General features: G+C 40.6%; 1 pseudogene; it reads left to right on the plus strand.

The window, feature by feature from the left end:
• Window positions 1–20: 20 nt before the first annotated feature.
• LOC115821805 (uncharacterized) overlaps window positions 21–16,001 on the plus strand; it is a 21,960-nt pseudogene continuing 5,979 nt past the window's right edge.

Genomic DNA, 16,001 nt, shown 5'->3' on the forward strand with positions numbered 1-16,001 from the left:
AAACACTGCTTCGTCCAGACATGATCATTGTCTCAGAGACCACCAAGCAATTGATCATGCTGGAACTCACAGTGCCCTGGGAGGAGCGTGTGGACGAGGCGAATGGGAGGAAAACACCAGGAGCTTGTGGAAGAGTGCAGAAGGCAGGGCTGGCAAACTCACTGTGAGCCTGTGGAGGTGCATGCTGCCCGAGGATTTGCAGGGCGTTCACGCTGCAAAGCATTTACGCTACTGGGCAAAGAGGAAGGCCATCAGATACTCCACAGCTACTGAAGCTGTAGAGAAAGCCACAAGGTGGCTTTGGATCAAGAGGGCAGATCCGTGGTTGAATGCTGCTGGGACACAAGCTGGGGTCTGATCAACCCTGGCTGGGTCGCCTGAACAAGGGTGTCTGATGTTGAAAGAACCGAAACACCCAATGACCCCTGGTTACATCACTGATGATGCGTCTCAGCGCATCTGTAAGATGTATCTTTTATATCCCATTAGCTGAGTCCGTGCTGATGTGATCTTCATCTGAGTCTGTTCTCCTCACTCACCATCACAACATAGCCAAACGTCCTAAAAACTTTTGCGCCATAGCCCTCATTTATTCCAATATTATTTCCACAATTCTGAGCTACAAACTGATCTGAGACCTGTGTCGCCTTACCTCAGCAAGCCAGTACTAGCACACTGGTGCCATCACATTAAAGAATTACCATATTAATAATAGAATATGCTGTACGAGGACTGTACTAGCTCTACCGCAGTGTCAGCTAACAATGAGCCTACTCTGTGAGCAGTGATGACGGTCGCCATGGTGATCTCTCTGTGACAGATCTGAAGTCCAATGAGACAGTGGAGGTGTCGGCGGGAGGTGACGCCACCCTGCCCTGCTTCATTCAACCAACCAATCTGGGCCCGTTGTCTGTGGTGGGTGGCGACTGGTCTCGTGACCCCCCTGCCGTAGCATCCCGCCCCCTCCCGAAACTGATCAGAGACAACCAGGGCCTGCGATGGAACGGAAGTGACCCCAAAAGTGTCCAGCTCAGCACGAGCCCCCTCAGAACCAGATTTGACATGACTCTGAAGAAAGTGAGCATTTTCATCTTTTATTTTCTGGGGTTTATTTGTTTTGGTTTGTGTTGTATTTTTGGGGGCTAGGACAACATTCGACAATGTATGACCAACTAACCAATTTTCATTTTAAAATTATGAAATTTATGTAAACATAGAAGATAAACATAAAGGACAAAAGTCTCAGTAGTCATCAGTAAAATGTTCTTGGGGTTTTTTTTGTTTTGTTTTTTTTTTTTGTTTTTAAACGTTTACTTTAAACTCTAGAACTTCTGCTTTACAGAACTCCAACTGAACAGTGAGTCGCTATAGAGATTTGTTAACAAAAACTTTGACAAATCATTTGTCAGGAACTTGTTTACATCGCAATGTTCTAAAGGCTCCGAGCGAGTTGTCCTGTCTGTTTCACAGTCATGTGATTTATTCTGAATCTTTACAATTAAACTTACACACAATTTATAAACCTACCACTACACAGGTCTAATGTGCCTCCATTCTCCAAAAAAAATTAAAAATAAAAATAAACATAAAAAAATAAGACTGATTTAAAGATATGACATTCAGTTCACAGTCTGCTTGAATGCCAATTTTTCAGTCTCAGATCATCTTCACGAAAACTTCATCAGGCACCCTTAATTCTTTACTGTCTCTGTCTGTCTGTCTGTCTGTCTGTCTGTCTGTCTGTCTCTCTCTCTCTCTCTCTCTCTCTCCCAGGTCTACAAAAAGGATGAGGGAAAGTATAATTGCAGGATTGAGTTTAACAGAAATCAAATCTTAGAAGCATCAGTCACTCTGAAGGTGAATGGAGATGAACCAGCAACGCCTGATAATAACGGTATGCACTGAGACTAACACTCCCTGAAACCCCACCAGAGCGCCCCCTGGAGTCCTGGAGGTAACACCACAGTACATACAATATTAAACAGCCCAAATGAAAGGCGATGTGATTGAATGATGAGCTAATCTGTGTGTGTGTGTGTGTGTTTGTGTGTGTGTGTATGTGTTGATGTTCTGTCAGGTGACACTCCTAAGGAAAAAGGTAAGCCAAAGAATCAAAAGCTTTTTGACCGCTCTGAATTGGCTAACCTTGAGGCATGTCTTTGTGCTATTAAGGGTTGGATGTCTTCAAATTTCCTGATGCTTAACGCAGGCAAGACTGAAATGCTGGTCATTGGTCCCCCTACGCATAAGCATCTTTTCAGTGATCTAACTCTAAATTTTGACAACTGCATCATCTCTCAAAACTCTTCAGCTAAGAACCTTGGTGTGATTTTTGACTCTAGTCTCTCGCTAGTCACTCATATCAAAAACACAACCAAAACTGCCTTTTATCACCTCCATAACATTGCTAAAATTAGGCCCTTTCTAAGTATGGCTGATACAGAAACCATTGTTCATGCATTCGTCACGTCTCGCCTCGATTACTGCAATGTTCTTTACTCTGGCCTGCCTCTAGTACCAATAGTCTTCAGCTGGTCCAGAATGCTGCTGCTAGAATTCTGACCCGAACGAAGAAGTTTGATCACATTGGCCCTGTCCTGGCTTCCCTTCATTGGCTCCCAATTCATGCAAGGGCAGATTTTAAGGTCCTCTTATTAACATATAAAATTTTACATGGGCTTGCGCCTTCCTACCTGTCTGGCTTAATTACACCCTATAACCCACCTCGCACCCTGCGCTCTCAAGATTCTGGATTATTAGTTATTCCAAGAGTTAAAAAGAAGTCCGCTGGCAACCGAGCCTTTTCCTACCGCTCTCCCTTCCTTTGGAATGGTTTACCTAAAGAAGTTAGAGAAGCAAACTCTCTCAATACCTTTAAAACAAAACTAAAGACTTATCTATTTTCTTGAACTTATGCATGATATAATTTTGATTTGACTTTGTTATAGACATGTAAAGCCCTTTGAGACTATAAATAGTGATATTGGGCTCTAAATAAATATTATTATTTTTTTTTTTTAATTATTTTTTTTTTAGGTCTGAGTTGGTGGACGTGGGTCGCAATGGCAGCCGTCTCGGTGGTTCTGACTGGCCTAATTATCATCGTCCATTGTGGGATCAAACGACTGATGGTGAGAGATTGAGACCAGGGGTCACTGAGGAAATGAGGGAACTGGAGAGAGGGAGCACTCTTGGGACAGTGTAACCCTGAGGGAGGGGTAGAATAATGGAGGGATAAAACAGAGAAAGAGTGAGAGAAGACGGATTAAAAAAAAACACTTTTTTTTTCTTCCCTTACAGAGGAGAGCACGTAGGTTAAGAACCATGAGGCAACCGTTCACAGTGAACGACCGCTTGCAGAGCAACCGGTACTGAACCGCAGTCTTATTCATGAACATACAGCACTAAACAGAGCAAAACCCCGAATAGTGATAATAATGTTAACCTTCAGTACAGAACATTCTTTTATTAACAACACGCTTTACAACACCATACTCACAGAACTGTAATAAACACTCATGTTTCTCGCCTGTGTGTGTGTGTACGTGTTTGTGTGTGTGTGTGTGTGTGTGTGTTTGTATGTATGTGTGTGTGTGTTACAGACCTGTGGCTGTGGAGCAGAGAGAGAGACCGATTTGTATGAATGAATACTTTGTAGATGAAGATGACTAGCCTACTATGACACCTAACGCCATCATGAGAAGGAGATGAACGGGTCAGTGAGGACGAAGCTACATGCTGCAGCACACCGCAAAAGCAGAGAGAGAGAGAGAGAGAGAGAGAAAGAGTGAGAGAGAGACAGAGAGTGGTATAATAAGCTAAAGCTTCAGCCTACGCCTTTTCAGTAAATACTGTTTTGTTCTTTCTTTTCACCTTAATGCCTTATTGTTATTTATTCATTTCTGTGTGCATTCAATTCAGAAACATTGTTAATAAGGACCCAAAATTTCAACTACTACTACCACTACTACCATTCCTAATACTCTAACACTGTCTAACTTACTGTACATTATCCCACTTATCACAAGGCTACTTACTGAAAAAATTAATAATTTGGCACAAAATCTGGATTTAAAAATGATTTCATTGCTTCCAATAAAAAACAACACAACACACTGTAATGTTGCCTCATCAATGGCCAGTAGTGCTGCTTAAACATAAGTTTTGCTCCCCTTTCCTTCGGGTCTACAAATTTCTCAATGACTCTGCTTAAAGTTAGTCATCTCAGTCACTAGTCTCTTTTCCACTGACAGCATGGCCAATGCATTCAGCCTCTCCTGGGTCATGGTGTTTCTGAGAAAAGGTTTAATTCTTTTCAAGCTCTCACTCTCATTATGTCCACGCAAGGCCAACTTAAAGGCTCTGCAAAATGTTATATTTTAACATGAACCAAGCAATCTGCCAAAATTAGTACCTCTAACAGGTGAGCTATTTTTTAGATTGACCGTACCATTTCCTTTGTACACACGCAGACGTAAATGAATAGGCTTAAATGCATAGTGAAAAGCACTGGTTGAGCAAACTCCACAACTTAAAGCGGGATTTCTCTGCGCCACGTCCAATATTTCCGTATCTGGACAGTTCGTCAACCTTCATCCCTGACAATCACCAAATTAACACAACACCACAATCTCCTGAGGTAACAAAATACGATGTCTGCTCCTCTTACTGTACGTTCACACTGAGCGCGGCGAGAGCGTCAAAGTGACCGGAAGTCATTCATTTTCAATGAGAGCCAGCGTCTTTAAGCGGCGAAGAGCGTCGCGGCAAAGGGCGTCGCGGCGAGGGTGGTTTGGGCGTCAAAATACAGTTGAAGTTCGGTTAACTTTATGGTAATGAGATATGACGCGGTTGGGCGGCAACCAATAGAAACTTGGAAGTGCTCCGCTCTAGAGAATTGTAGAGAACACAACAGTATAAACTATTGTCCCCACAAAACTTTTGGTCCTAAGCAAAATGGAGGAGAAACTGGTTATATCGGTGGTGGGTTTCCACATGTTGTACTGTAATGTAGGTTATGCACAAACGTTAGTGTTAATTAAAGACCAAGGCTAGTAAACGTGTCCTATAAACTCCATGCTGGAATTTGACCTAGCCTATCATTAACACAAAAGACACACAACAACAAAAAGCTTTTAAGTAGTGTTTTTCATTAGTTAATTTTGTTACAAAATATGTAATTAGCATTGTTTATTTATTTCTGTCATCGGTCGATTTCGCACCTTCACATTTAAAATATCTCATAAGGTTAACTTATAGCCTACTGGTGGTCAGTCAGCACAAAGATACCGCTCGACCTGTTTGTTTGCTTTATAGCCCCTTTAAAAACATTTGCATAACCAAGCTTTCCGAAGGAACTTGTACCCGCCTATTTCATCAACGGCAGAGCGTCCACAGTGTTCAACAGCGTCGTTGGCAGGGAGGTTTGGGCGACTCTTGACGCTCTCGCCGCTCTCAGTGTGAACGTACAGTTAAAAGGCCATTCTGAGCTCTTTGGTACTACGCGAGCGAAATGCTAGTTCGCCACACTGCGACCCTATGCTAAGTTTGCCTACCTCTCGTCCAGTATTTTCATGTTGGGACAGTTCGTCCTCCGTTATCCCTGACGTAATCACCAATTTAACACAAGACCACCATTAGAAGAGTCCGTTTTTTACTAAGCATGCGAAATGCTTTCCGACGTCGGTGAGTTAGCAACACTGCTAACGTGCTCTACACACATAAACAAAAACATAAACACCTAAACGGTATTTCTCTTAATGACACGATCGAGTTGCGCTAAATTGGGCTAGCATTAGCCATGTTGACTTGAATATGACAAGTTTGCTGGCTGACCCGGTGATCCTTACACCAGGTTACGTATGACGAAAGCACGCTAGTGCAAGCCCTCCCGGAACCCATACAGATTGCATTGCAGTGGCTGCAGTTCGACAAAAATTACTTTAACATGAGAGTCTATCAGAGGAATCTGGGCGATTTTTCAATCAGACTGAAATCGCCCAAAGGGGGCGGTACTCCATGGAAAACGACGTGACGCTGATTGGACTATGATACTCAGAGGCTGGACAAACTGTCTAAAACAGTCACAGCTAGTGTAACACTGTGGTAAAATGTAATAGAAAAATGCCCTCTCTGCCCCCCCTTTGCCGGTGCATCGCCCGATCGCCCAAAGGAACAAGCCGCCCCTGTCTGCTATACTGAAACAACAGACCGTAGAATGCCGTAATTGACCCATCAGAATCGTATTCAGCAAAGCCGTGTAATAAAACCAGTGGTGGAATACTTAAGTACATTTTTCATGTATCTGTACTTTACTTAAGTAGATTTAGTTGTGGGTACTTTTGACTTTTACTCCACTACATTTTACAGCAAATATCTATACGGTCTACTCCGCTACATTTCTACAATGCGTTGCGTTAAACGTTACAGTCACATTGCGTTTTTTTGTTTGTTTGTTAGTTTTAAGGTAATCAATGGCGAGAGGGGAATTGGTCCACTGAACCAATCAACGCGGGTAGGTGATGTTAAACCCCCTTTGCCACATAGTAAGACGACACTGAAAAAATATTGATTTTCCATCTGAATCATCATTATGGTTGAGATTGAAATCCCAATGCTAAATAAATGTTGGATCACCATTACAATATCGATGAAACCCGACAGTATAATAATGTTGATGACAGTAACGTTGGAATAACATTGATTTATAGTTGTCCAGATTCTAAATGATTGCGCATCGATTTGTAGCTGACCAGGCAACGACAATGATGTTTAAAATCCATTGATTTATAGTTGACCGGGAAATGATGACGTGACATTGAAAAGCCATTGATTTATGGTTGACCAGTATGATCGAGAAGTCATGGAATTATAGCTGACAGGGTGACCATCGTATGAAAGACCAACGGCATCCTCACACATCTGATTTTATGAATCCATATCAGGTAAGCATGCATTTATTTATCAAATGTTTGAATGTGGAATTGTACCAAATTGAATATTTGTAAACGTTTATAGTTTATTTACACTGTCTAACATTATATGCCGTCGTACAATCGTCCCTGGCACAATGGCCGTGATAATTCAGACACCTTTAAATGTCATTGAAACGTTAGCATCTGTTGCCAGATTTAGGCATCACAGTTCACTCTACAGTTTTACAAATACCTACACTAAGTTAATTTAGTCAGTTAGCTAACCTTGGTTTACTGTAGTGTTTTCGTGGTAGCTATAAATTAAATAAAATATTTGGGATGTTTTATTGTCAAAATGTCAACACCGAGAGATACAGATGCGTTAAATTAGCTCTCTAACGCAACTGATAACTTTAAAGTTAGCATTAGATGACAGGATAGCGTTGGCTAGGATGAGTTGAGAGGAAGGGAGAGGCATGCATTTCGGAGACGACCCAAAAGATAAAATACACGCTATTTTCATGAATTACAGTCCTCAGTGCAGGATTATTTCTTCCGACGACAAAGTGCTAGCGAAATTATCCTACTAAGTTACTGATGGGGCTCGGATATTGTGCTATAAAGTCATTATAAAATGGTATCGAACACTTTTATTATTGACACTCTTGTATTTTTTTTTTGGTAATTGCACACTTTTACAGTCACTGAAATTGCCTGACTTTATTTTTTTGCTCCTCTGTTTTCTGTTTTAGATACCCTGACTTCAGACCAGGTGGGTGGGGATGGACGATAGACAGCGCAGAAGTGAAGTTGCAAAGAATGAAAATAAACTTGTTTTAATAAACTTGTTTTTTTTTTTTATCTGATGTAAAGTTGTCCATTGTCATTTACATATAGATAAAGCATTATGTTTAATAATATAGGGCTATAAATATCTTTAATAACATCCTGACTGTAGATAAAGCAGGACATATTTTTTCACAGTATTTTAAAGAAGAATAGTACTTTGCTATGGCTTAAATTCGGTTGAAATATCACTGAAGTCCCGATCATCTTTAGTTATGATTTCAACGTTGTCTCAATATAAACCGAGGGTGCAGAAGTGATGAAGAATCAACATCAGAGTTCGACACTGATTCAATGAACTTAACGTTGACAGCGGAATGTTGATTTAACATCATTTCAATGATTATTTGCTGTCTGGGTCAACACGAGCGGGGCGCGCCCGCAGCATCAGCAGCAGCACTAACCGGTGATAAAACACCCAAAATGGATTCGAGGGAGGCCAACACGGAGATTCAGCCATTAGACATGTGCCACCTATGGCCTTATTTAAAAGAGTTGTTTGAGATAACCGGTTCTAAAAATGATTCATGGAGATTCCGGTGCCATCTTTGTCTGCCACGAGATAGTAGCTTTCAAAAATTCGCCGTCAAATTTGAAGAAACATATTGAGGTAAGTTAAGTTGCTTAACGCTACCTGACTTTCGCATGTTAAATTAATTTAGGTTAGTGAAGTCTTATGTAACCTTAGCTAGCCTCTTGTTCAAATGCACCACTAGCAACAAGTAAACACGATTAAATTATTATAATCTAGCGTTAACTGGCAAGTAACACATGCATGTTGCTAATTTGTATAAATTAGGATTAAGATTAATTAAGAGTATATTTTTATTTTTATTTTCAGAGAAGGCACAGCTCTCATCTCCAGCGATACCTTGCACTGACAGCAACTGCCAACAAAAGGAAAGGACCTGAGTCCAGTGATGGTGCATCAACCAGCAAGCAGCCAAAACTAGAGGAAGCCACCAGAGTTTCTCAGAAGAGCATTGACCATGCAGTGATAAACTTCATTGTCCAGGGTTTGCGCCCTTTTGGAATAGTGGAACAGTCAGGATCTCAAAGCCTGCTGCAGCAGCTTCAGCCTAATTCCACTGTGATGTCTCGTTCATTTCAATCTCATGTAAGAACAGTCTGGCAAAAGTACAAATTTTGTAATAGATAATATGTTGAAATGGTTTTGCATTGTGTTATATTGTGTTTGGTTTTATTTACAGTTAAATAAAAACTTTCAAAGGTATAATCAGTCCTCTTTCTTATTTTGCTTAATGGCATATAACTCTGCAGGTCACCCCTGAAATTCTGATTCACAGAATTGTAAGTCCAAGTGTGAAACTGTGTCACAGAGGGTAAACACAATAAAAACAATAACCTTTCAAATAACTGATAAGAGATTGTTTGCCAGTGTTATCAGTAGCATCATCTGCAGCGTTGTTAATTAAAATGGCACAGCCCATACTATTGATGTATTAAACAAAATATACATACTGTAGGCACACTTAATGATATTGTAGACCATTGCATGAGGGAATACATTCAGCAAGTACTTTTACTTTTAATACTTTAAGTATATTTAAAAGCAGGTACTTACTTACTTTTACTCAAGTAAAAAGGTTAATGTGGTACTTTTTTTTACTAGAGTACATTTTTGTCTGTTTATTTGTACTCTTACTTAAGTACAGTGTTTGAGTACTTCCTCCACCACTGAATAAAACAAATTAAGTGATGCCATTGCCTAAAAGCGGAGTAGTTCTTGATGTGTTATTGCATCGCAGTCCAGCGTTCAGTTATTGCTAGGGTTGCCAACTTTTATATAGAGAAATAAGGGATGCCCCCCCCCCCCCCCGTTTTGATTTACAGCGTGACAGCGTGATATACATGTGTCAACTCTGCCGCTGTAACCTGTAGGGGAGGCGTCATTAATTGGATTGAAAATGTGTATGGAGAGGCTGTCAAATACAAAAGGATACTGTGGTCCTTTTCACCCTAAATTAGAAAAAAAAAACAATTTTTAAAAGTATATCATGTTTATGGCTTATAAAGGATAGTCTTATAGGGTTATTTATTTAGATGTTTTAAATTGTACATTGTCATATTTATATAATGTATGATTTTTATGAATTATAAAATAAATAACTATCTTGACCTTCAGCCGAAAAAAATCTAATTGAATGGATGGATTATTAGGATAATATTTGCACTGATTGTTGCCTAGCTGGCTAACATAGGCTATAATATAGGCTACAGTTGGCAATATACAGTTAATTAGACAATACACCATGTCCGCCTCGGGGGAAGTCGGAGGTATAAGGAATCGAGCGATTGTACTCCGTGTGGTCTGCTCTGCTCGGACATGATTAGCACCTGCAGGTCAGACACCCCTCTATGGGCGACCGAAAAAGCTCGATGGCACACTGTACGGTTTGACTTGTATTCGGCGCCAGGGAAAGGGCTGACCCACTAATCATTCAGCCCTGTATCTCGGCAGCCCCTTACGTTTCACCGGGTTACTTGAGACATCATTGAATTAATAAGGAAAAGAAAAATACTGCAACTGAGGGTGTTATGTTTAATTGTACAAGGCAAACACTGAGTTACGCCTAATGGAAACGATGACGCTGACGTGCAATCTAACACAGCACGCAGAGTTTGTTGGTCTGTAGTTCACCCCTGAAATTAAACCTCCCCACTCCGCTTATATAACTCGTTTGAGTTTACTTGATGTGATGTTATTCTCAGCGCTTTGAAGTCCTAGTGTATATATGAAACGATGTGTATGAAAAATACGGGACAAAGCATTTTATTTTCCAATAGAGGACGATCCCGTATTATAAGGGACGGGTGGTAACCTTAGTTATTGCGCAGGATCCAGTGGTTTAGTTATCGCACAGAGAATACAGACAAAACACAATACAGTTTAAAAAATAGATACAGAAATAATAACGATAAAAATGACTAAACATAATAAAAGCACCACAAAAATAAAAAAAATGCTTGAAGCATTATTGCACGTAGGCCAGTGAGTGAGGGTTGTGGATACGGAGGAGGAGAGAGAGAGAGAGAGAGAGAAACGTGCAGAGACAGAGAGAGAGAGAGAGAGAGAGAGAGAGAGAAACGTGCAGAGACAGAGAGAGAGAGAGAGAGAGAGAGAGAGAGAAACATGCAGAGACACAGAGAGAAAGAGAGAGAGAGAGAGAAAGAGAGAGAGAGAGAGAGCGGGCCACTGGCTAACGGCTCATGGCTGTATGTATGTAAATGAGTGCTTGTACTGTGGAGTGTGTGTGTGTATGTACATGAGTGTCTGTGGATTTGTGTGTGTGTGCATGAATGTTTGGGAAATGTATGTGTGTGCGTGGCTGTACACAAGAGTGTTTGTGCGGTGAATTATACATGTACGTGTGTACACGAGTGTTTGTGCAGTGTATGTGTGCGCGTATACTTGAGTGTTTGTGAAGTGTATGTGTGCAGCAGGGTTATAATTAACGAAAACTAAGACTAAAATTAAAACTAGTGGTGAAAAAATAATTTCGTTAGCTGAAAAAAATTAAGACGAAAACTACATAAAAACTATAACGAACAATGCAACATGAACGGAAACAAAATCGAATTGCAGGTAAAATCAGCTTCGTTTTCGTTTCGTTTTCTTTATTCCTTTTTCAGCTTCTATAAATCAAGGCTTTCCTCATAATACCTGAGAAACTACAACTAACACTAAAACTAATTAAATACTACTAAAACTAGGCAATTCCTCAAAATAAAAATAAAATTAAAACTACTAATACACTCATAAAACTACGTAAAACTAGATTGAAATCAAAGACCAAGCTGAAAGATAAAATAAAAACTAATGGAAATTTGAAAACTATAATAACCCTGGTGTGCAGCTATGTATTAGTGTTCACATGTCACGCTATTAAACTGTAAACCGTGCACAGTTTCGTTTTGCTCTGCACGTGACCCTGCTGAGCAGTAACTCGTGGAAACGAAATGCGCTACGGCTGATTTGCCCAGAAACACAGATTTTCTCGTAGCTTCACATTTATGTACTAAAGCCGCGGACTGGACGTGAAAAGCTTTGTCTACGATATAAACTTTTCCGATATTCTGCATGCAGACAGTACGTGTCTTGTCCGTCCTGTTAAGTGCGAACCTAAAGCCGTCTTCACACGAACCTGACACACCGACCGGCATCCGTGCAAACAAGCACGCACGCGCTCAACCTAAAGGACCTGCGCAGTGCAGTGTAATTCGGTTTTATAGGTGTGTGTGTGTGTGTGTGTGTGTGTGTGTGTGCGCGTGTGTGTATGTGTGAATGTGTTTGTTTGTGTGTCCGCCCTGTGATGGACTGGCGACCTGTCCAGGGTGTTTCCCTGCCTTTCGCCCTATGAGCGCTGGGATAGGCAGCACCCCCGCGACCCTAGGATAATAAACGCCTTTGAAAGTGAGTGAGTGAGTGAGTGAGATGTGTGCGCGCGGCTCTTTAGATTTGCATCATCTTCCAAACTCATGACCTGAGTGACAGCTCTGCGTTTGTTTTCTTTTATAATGATCATTTTTTTCTCATGACTTAGACACTATCTTTGAAACTATAGCCTTTATTTGCAAAACTCGGCACACTAACCATAGGACCTTACACCAAACCATCAAACATCATATTTTTTTGCAAAAGCAAACAAAACTCTTGCAAAACTCTTCAAACCTTTTTAAAAAATGGTATTTTTGCATCAGTACAGTACAGCTTTCTCTGTGTGTCGGGCATAGCGGTTTACAGTACAGTTTTATCGTGCATGTAGTAAACACATGTACACACAGGTATCCAAATGTGTAAAATATGGATGTGTATTCCAAACATAAAACTCTGTCAATACAAATAAGGGTAAAAAACTCTTATTTTTCTCAAAATATTCTACTGTAATACTCCTCAAACAACAAAAGCGCAGTAGAGGAAAACAAAAACAAAGAAAGAAAGAAAGAGAGAAAGGAAGAAATTAAGCTAAATCTCGCCTTCTTCATGGGTCTGGCCAGAAGACTTCATCCACATCACATGCCATGCTGTCTTGAGCCAGGAGTCTTCCTCCGCTAGTTCTCTCGCCTCCCACTCTCTGTCCAGTATCGTCCTCCATCACTGCCCAAACCAAACGCTTACCTGTGTCATGTTTACAGTGCTCAAGCTCTGATCTGTAAGTGAACTCATGATCTAAGAGTGTTTTCACATGTGGCGTGTTTACAGTGCTCAAGCTCTGATCTGTAAGTGAACTCATGATCTAAGAGTGTTTTCACATGTGTCATGTTTACAGTGCTCAAGCTCTGATCTGTAAGTGAACTCATGATCTAAGAGTGTTTTCACATGTGTCAGTGTGGAAAGGCAGCTGGCAAAACAGTGTAGCAATGTAGAGATCAGTGTTTAAAGTTTTGACAAAAGTGTGTTTTAAAACGACAAACTGAGTGTGAAGCAGTGAGCTGTGTTTAGTTTTGAAAAAAGTGTGTTATAAAATTACAAACTGAGTGTGAAGCAGTGAGCTGTGTTTAGTTTTGAAAAAAGTGTGTTATAAAATTACAAACTGAGTGTGAAGCAGTGAGTTGTGTTTAGTTTTGAAAAAAATGTGTTATAAAATTACAAACTGAGTGTGAAGCAGTGAGTTGTGTTTAGTTTTGAAAAAAATGTGTTATAAAACGACAAACTGAGTGTAAGACAGAGAACGTGCATTCAGTTTGGTACACTGGGTAAATGCATTGGCTACAAGTGTGAATGGTTTCAGAGATAGTGCTTCAAGAATCACTGTTAGTGTTTAAGCATTCAGAAAACTGTCAAAAGACCAAAAACAGCAAGTTTTGTGGAACATCGTATTGTCATTTTGATGTAAGATGCTCAACCTTCTTGCATTACACAGAAAAGGGAACTTCTTCATGACGAAATTCAACTCGTGTGTACTCGTTGCCATGGCACTGAAGTCTCCTTGACAACCAGAACCAGTTTCCATTTTATACTTTTTCAAATTGTGCTTCACAATTCAATGAACAATCAGTAATAACCAACTCGTGGTCTCTCCATAATCTGAATAATTGTGAAACTCGATGATTGCTCGCACTCATTGTTCTTTCCTTCCGGGGATGCACGCGTGGGCAGATGTAGTTGTTTATTTCATATAGCTACACATATGCTGTCAGGTAACTCTTTCGCTTTTTCCAAGCAGCTCTCGCTGTCCTACCTAGGTTTTGCAAAGCATCGTGCGCAAAAGAGAAACAGCGCTTCTCACAGACCACGCGCGACCGCTTTTCCCTCAGGTCCGACACCGTAAGTAGCCAATGGCAATTAATTACTATCCGAGTAAAGACTGCGCGCGACGATCGTTTTCTCTAAATAAGAACTTGAAATCTGAAAATCTAATAAATGTGGTTTGACGTCTGTCGTTTCTTGTTTTTGTTTCGTTTTTGATTCTTCTCAGTTTAAAAGCTCTAACTGCAATTGTATGAAAACTCGATGGAAGTTCTTACAAAACTCCGTGTCGATGTGAAACCGTAAATAAGTAAAGTAAGTAAACCTCTCCTTAGTTCATAAAAGATGTGCGGTTTGTTTTGCACGGCACTGCGCCATTAAAATGTCATTTTCTCTCACCAACGTGTTCTACATTATCCTAAAATTGTCTAAAATTGTTTTTCTCTGTGAGTGTGGTAATTTTCCAAACCGATTCCCTAATATTGCTCGACTACCTGGCACAATCATTTCAGTTTTATTTATTACGATTATTAGGGGCCAAGCACCGAAGATGCAGGTACCTACTGCAATCGTTAGAATTTTTCACTATTATTATTAAGGTTTCCTGAACGGGAGTCTACGGCAGCCCAAAGAACCCCTATGGTAGATTTTGATAAAATTTGGCAATTGGATAGAAGACAGTCCAAATATCCAGGCACCAAATTTGGCGTCAATCCATGCATCCCGCCACCAACAGGCCACATTTCAAGGTACATTTTTACTTACAACTTTTGAACCGTTTGCCCTAGAGTTGTGATCCTTATTTCCTCTGAATCCCCGGGTCATGATGAGTCAAATGGACTCATTTTTTCAATCAAAAATCACCATAATGGATTTTCCGCCTTATTGAATTTCTCAAAACAACTCCTTTTGATAACTAGTCCTAGACTGTTGAGCCAATCACCACAAAATTTGGCAAGTATCATCTAGAGAGGGTTCTGACCAGAAGTTAACAAAAGGATTTTACTGGGCCAAAAGATATGGCCACTCTCATCCAATGAAATTCGATTGCAAAGACTCCAAAACAGGAAGTGAGCCGTATCTCAGCAGTTCTTGGTCAGATTGATGCCAAACCAGGTACACTTTATTGCCAGGGGAAATACTGGGTACTCACCAAGTTACATGAAATTTGGCCACATGGGGGCGATATACCAGAAAAAAATCAATTCAAATGCCTATCACTTTGGAACCAAAATAGATGTTTCAACTTTTTTTTTTTGTAAGGAAAAAAGACAAACCCCTAAACTACCTGGAAACATATACCGTGTCAGTGCTACAGCATTTAATTTATCATTGCACCAATCAACTATCTGTGTCTGTCTTGCTATGAACAGAACACATAGCAACGGTTGTGGTCTACTGCTGGCTGCTAGCCTGCTAACGCTAGCTTAGCCTCCTTGCCAATTCACAGCAACAGCGTGTTGATAACTACTGTTATCTTTCACTGCCGGCAACGCCATAACCAGGAGTTTTCACATACCGAGGTCAAAAATGGCTGACAGCCCCCGCCCCCCCCACATTTAAGATTATCACTTAGAACTAGGGCGACCCTATGTTGGTTTTCAGAAAGGAGGACAGGGTGAGGGGGATGCATCCCCCTCCTAACTTATGGGAAAATTTGAGTGTGCGTCACTTTCGGTTCCTGTTGTTGTGCATGTAAGGCTGATGGTTGACAATACCAATGCAATGTGAAACTGCATCTGTACTTAACTGCCGCAATACACAGCTGGCTAGCCTTTAATTAGACAAATAACTGCATTAGAACCGTGGCAAGATGACCTTATTTGTCTCCATTCAAGTTTTGGTGGCGTTACGGGTTTCTTAAGGTCTCTTGGCTGTTGCTGCGGTGTTAACGGTAATGAATGAGATGCAGTTTAGCCAATGTTCATGGCATGGCAGTTAAACAAAAAGCCTGGCAATTGTGGTGGATTTCGTACGTGGTCAAAACTTAACCATGTTTCTGTTAAACAAATCCAGTCAGCACTCATCGG

This window comes from Chanos chanos, chromosome 9 (assembly GCF_902362185.1).
Source record: "Chanos chanos chromosome 9, fChaCha1.1, whole genome shotgun sequence".
Classification (NCBI taxonomy): Eukaryota; Metazoa; Chordata; class Actinopteri; order Gonorynchiformes; family Chanidae; genus Chanos; species Chanos chanos.